The following is a 5,541-nucleotide window of genomic DNA, read 5'->3' as shown; positions in this document are numbered from 1 at the left end:
GTGTTGAATGCCAGGTTTGGGCCTTCATTTCCAAAGCAAAGTATGGACTATTATATATTTTTGAAAAGCCTTGGATGTTAGCTTTCCATAGCCATTGAGAGCACGCCATTTGGACTTTTGTAGCTCTAGAAATGCTCCTTCGAGTGTATGGAGGTCAGATATTGATAGCATCTGTGGTCCTTTCTCTGTCCCTGAATCATACTTTTGCTCAAGCACCTCAATTTCAGTCAGAAAATACCTGAAATCACCAAAAAACACACAAACTCAAAGTAGAATCCAAAAATATAAATTTTGCACTAAAACCTATGAAAATATAAAAAAAAACTTAAACAAAACATAATGAAAACTATATGAAAATGATGCCAAAAAGTGTAATAAATAAAATTTAGTAAATATAGTAGTGTGAGAAATGTTTATAACTAGGAGCCTTTGAAGAAAAAGTGATAAATCAAAACCGGTAAATCAAAAAGCACAACACTCCGATCGATGACGTAAACAAAATAGATAGAGAATAAGCTAACACGAAGAGATATACAAGAGAGTGCCAAAATACATATATCAAGAATCAGGACTCAGTTTACGAATATAACCGGTCCGAGCATATAAGTATATATACATATATAAGGGAACTACCCAAAACGCAATAACTCAATACCCAAATGCTTTAATTTAGAATTTTCACTAGGGTTTTAGATCTTTTATCATGCCCAAGGACCAAGGAGGCAAGAACAAGCCTTCTCCTCAAGTTAATTAGATTTTTTAACACAAAGGAGCTCAAAATTTCAACATTTTTGCCCAAAAAATTCGAAAATCAAGGCTGCAAGAACAGAGGTGAAACGTGGCTTACCTCTTGCACAACCATATGGGCTTTGTAAAGCTCGACGTCGCAGTCGCGTGGCCACAAATGGTGCGTCGATTGGAGCTCCAAATCAAAAGTTATGATTATTGGAAGATTGAGTTAATTTGGAACAAGGGTTTCATGTCTTCCCCCTTCTCCCTTCTAATTTTAGCGTGTGGGCATGTTGTGAGGGGAGAAAGTGTGCTGAACTCTAGTGAATGAGGGCTTGGCTGGGCCCTTGAGCCCAACGTGGGTCCGGTTGGCCCAGTTTGGCCCGTTCGGCCCAATCTTGGGCCGATTTCTTTAAAGTTGGTGTCAAAATTCTCGTTTTAAATTTCTCTATCATATTAAATCATCAAAATTCCATTTCTCACTTTCTAAAATATATTTTAATTTATGGGTTAATTAGTCATTAATTAACTGGCTTTTACATTCTACCCACCTAATTGGGAATTTTGCCCACAAAATTTGATTTCAGTTACCTGAGAATAGGTGTGCGTAGTCTGGTCACATCTCCGACTCAAGCTCCCAAGTATGCTCCTTAATACCGGCCTAATTCCATGCCACTTTCACTAATAAAACTTCTTTTCTGCGCAACTTCTTAATACTCGTGCCAACAATCCTGATCGGAGTCACCGACAGAGTCAAGTCTTCCTTTAACTGGACTGATTCTGGTCTTAACACATGACTAGCATCATGAGTATAATTCCGAAGTCGTGACATGTGAAATACGTCATGCAGGTTCGAAAGATGAGGCGGTAGAGCCATTCGGTACGCCACCGGTTCAACCCTTTCAAGAATCTGAAACGGATCGATGTATTGAGGATTCGGTTTCTTTGTCTTAATCACTCTACCTACTCCTATTGTTGGAGTAACCTTAAGGAAAGTATAGTCTCCTTCCTCAAACTCTAAGGGTTTCCGCCTCTGATCGGCATAACTCTTCTAACGGCTTTGAGCAGTAAGCATCCTATCTCTGATTTTCTTAACCTATTCTGTAGTTTCATCTATCATCTCAGGCCCCAATAGACTTTTCTCCCCAGCTTCATACCAGCATAGCAGAGATTGGCATTTTCTCCCATATAGAGCCTTGTACGGAGCCATTTCGATGCTCGCATGGTAGCTATTATTGTACGCAAATTTCACTAGCGGCATATACCGATCCCAGCTCACCGGCTGATCCAAAACACAAGCCCTCAACATATCTTCTAGGGTTTGGATCGTCGCCATCTGTTTAAGGATGGTAATGAGTCGATAATTTATACGCTTTTTGGCATTATTTTTAGGTAGTTTTTAGTAGGATCTAGCTACTTTTAGGGATGTTTTTATTAGTTTTTATGCAAAATTCACATTTCTATACTTTACTATGATTTTGTATGTTTTTTTGTGATTTCAGGTATTTTCTGGCTGAAATTGAGGGACCTGAGCAAAAATCTAATAGAAGGCTGACAAAAGGACTACTAATGCTGTTGGATTCTGACCTCCCTGCACTCGAACTAGATTTTCTAGAGCTACAAAACTCTAAATGGCGCGCTCTCAACTGCGTTGGAAAGTAGACATTCAGGGCTTTCGAGCCATATATAATAGTCCACACTTTATTTGAGTTTAGATGATGCAAACTGGCATTCAACGCCAGTTCCATGCTACATTCTCGAGTAAAATGCCAGAAACACGTCACAAACCAGAGTTAAAAGCCAAAAACACGTTACAACTTGGCGTTTAACCCCAAGAGAAGTCTCTGCACGTGTAAAGCTCAAGCTCAGCCCAATCACACACCGAAGTGGGCTCGGAAGTGGATTTCTGCACTTAGACTTATTTCTGTAAACCCTAGTAGCTAGTCTAGTATAAATAGGACATTTTACTTTTATATTAGACATCTTTGGTCTCAGTTTTAATCTATTGTTCATTGGTGGACGAAATTGTGATCATCAACAATGGCTCCAAAGGCTTGGTGCTCTCAAACGTGAATCACACTTTGTCACAACTCCGCACAACTAACCAGCAAGTGTACTGGGTCATCCAAGTAATACCTTACATGAGTAAGGGTCGATCCCACAGAGATTGTTGGTATGAAGCAAGCTATGGTTATCTTGTAAATCCCAGTCAGGCGGATTTAACTGGATTAAGAGATTATTGGTTTAAGTAAAGATAATAAAATAAACAGAAAATAAAGATAAAGTTACTCATGTAATTCAATGGTGGGAATTTCAGATAGGTGTATGGAGGTGCTGTGTTCCTTCTGAATCTCTGCTTTCCTACTTCTTCCTTCTAGTTTTTCATCACTCCTTTCTATGGCAAGCTGTATATAGGGCATCATCGTTGTCAATGGCTACATCCCATCCTCTCAGTGAAAATGGTCCAAATGCTCTGTCATAGCACGGCTAATCATCTGTCGGTTCTCAATCAGGTTGGAATAGAATCCAGTGATTCTTTTGCGTCTGTCACTAATGCCCAGCCTTCAGGAGTTTGAAGCTTGTCACAGTCATTCAATCCCAGAATCCTACTCGGAATACCACAGACAAGGTTAGACTTTTCGGATTCCCATGAATGCTGCCATCAATTCTAGCTTATACCACGAAGATTCTGATCATGGAATCCAAGAGATATGTGCCCGGTCTAAGGTAGAACGGAAGTGGTTGTCAGTCACGCGCGTTCATAGGTGAGAATGATGATGAGTGTCATGGATCATCACATTCATAAAATTGAAGTGCAACGAATATCTTAGAACAGGAATTAATCGAATTGGATAGAAAATAGTAGTAATTGCATTAAAACTTGAGGTACAGCAGAGCTCCACACCCTTAATCTATGGTGTGTAGAAACTCCACCGTTGAAAATACATAAGTGATAAAGGTTCAAGCATGGCCGAATGGCCAGCCCCCAAAACGTGAGCACAGGATCAAAAATACAATCCAGGATCCAGGATAAAAATATAATAGTAAAAAGTCCTATTTATACTAGACTAGCTACTAGGGTTTACAGAAGTAAGTAATTGATGCAGAAATCCACTTTCAAGGCCCACTTGGTGTGTGCTTGGGCTGAGCTTGATCTATCCACGAGCTGAGGCTTTTCTTGGAGTTGAACGCCAAGTTGTAACGTGTTTTGGGCGTTCAACTCTGGTTCGTGACGTGTTTTGAGCTTCTGCAGGCGTTTTCTTTAGGTGAATGGATCCACCTGCAGAATCATCCAATGACATTTTGGAAAACTCAGATAGACCATAGTAGAATATATCTAAGATGGTCCATTCTGAAAACATGTCAGAAGGACACTTTTTGGTCATCTGCTTGTATCTTTCCCAAGCTTCATAGAGGGATTCACCATCTTTTTGCTTGAAGGTCTGAACATCCACTCTAAGCTTGCTCAACTTTTGAGGAGGAAAGAATTTATCCAAGAAGGCCGTGACCAGCTTATCCCAGGAGTCCAGGCTATCTTTAGGTTGTGAGTCCAACCATGTTCTAGCTCTGTCTCTTACAGCAAAAGGGAAAAGCATGAGCCTGTAGACTTCAGGATCTACTCCATTTGTCTTAACAGTCTCACAAATCTGCAAGAACTCAGTTAAAAACTAATAAGGATCTTCATATGGAAGTCCATGAAACTTGCAGTTCTGTTGCATCAAAGCAACTAATTGAGGTTTCAACTCAAATTCGTTTGCTCCAATGGCAGGAATTGAGATGCTTCTTCCATCAAACTTGGACGTTGGTTTAGTGAAATCACCAAGCATCCTCCTTGCATTATTGTTGTTGGGTTCGGCTGCCATCTCCTTCTCTTGTTCAAAAATTTCAGAAAGGTTGCCTCTGGATTGTTGTAGTTTAGCTTTTCTTAGTTTCCTCTTCAGAGTCCTTTCAGGTAGCTTCTCTTAGTTTCCTTTTCAGAGTCCTTTCAGGTTCTGGATCAGCTTCAACAAAGATGCCTTTTTTCTTATTCCTACTCATATGAAAGAGAAGAGAAAAAGAAAAAGGAAGAGGAATCCTCTATATCTGGACAAAGAGGATCCTTATTATTAGTAGAAGAAGAAAGGAATAAGTGTGGAGAATCCAATCACAAGGGTGAGGATAGAGGCAGTGATTGGAGATGAAGAGAGGTGAAGAGAAGTGTTAGTAAATAAATAAATAAATAGAAGAGAAGAGAGGGAGAATTCGAAAATAATTTTGAAAAAGTAGTTAATGATTTTCGAAAATTAAAGATAAGATATAATTAAAATTAAAATTTAAAACAATTAAAAAGAATTTTTGAAAAAGAGATGAGATATTTTGGAAAATTAAAGAGGGAAAAGTAGTTAGGTGGTTTTGAAAAAGATAAGAAACAAACAAAAAGTCAAATAGTTAGTTGAAAAAGATATTAAAATCAAATTTGAAAAGATAAAAAGGTAAGAAGTTAGATAAGATATTTTGAAATCAAATTTTTGAAAAAGATGAAATTTTGAAAAAGATATGATAAAAAGATATGATTAAAAAGATATGGTTGGAAAAGATTTAATTTTTAAAATTAAAATTAATTACTTGACTAACAAGAAACTAAAAGATATGATTCTAGAATTTAAAGATTGAACCTTTCTTAACAAGAAAGTAACAAACTTCAAATTTTTGAATCAATCATATTAATTGTTAGCATAATTTCGAAAATTTAGATAAAATTAAGAAAAAGATTTTTTTGAAAAACATTTTAAAGAATTTTCGAAAATTAATAAGAAAAATGAAAAAGATTTA

At 37.6% G+C, this 5,541-nt stretch overlaps 1 non-coding gene across 1 annotated transcript; it reads left to right on the top strand.

Moving 5' to 3' along the window:
- Positions 1–4,089: 4,089 nt before the first annotated feature.
- On the top strand, positions 4,090–4,193 carry LOC127748206 (small nucleolar RNA R71). The gene has a single exon (XR_008010148.1). It is a non-coding gene; the product is annotated as a small nucleolar RNA R71 (small nucleolar RNA).
- Positions 4,194–5,541: the final 1,348 nt, after the last annotated feature.

This window comes from Arachis duranensis, chromosome 5 (genome assembly GCF_000817695.3).
Source record: "Arachis duranensis cultivar V14167 chromosome 5, aradu.V14167.gnm2.J7QH, whole genome shotgun sequence".
Taxonomy (NCBI): Eukaryota; Viridiplantae; Streptophyta; class Magnoliopsida; order Fabales; family Fabaceae; genus Arachis; species Arachis duranensis.
The sequence above is the reverse complement of the archived record's forward strand: the minus strand, read 5'-3'. Positions and strand labels throughout refer to the sequence as shown.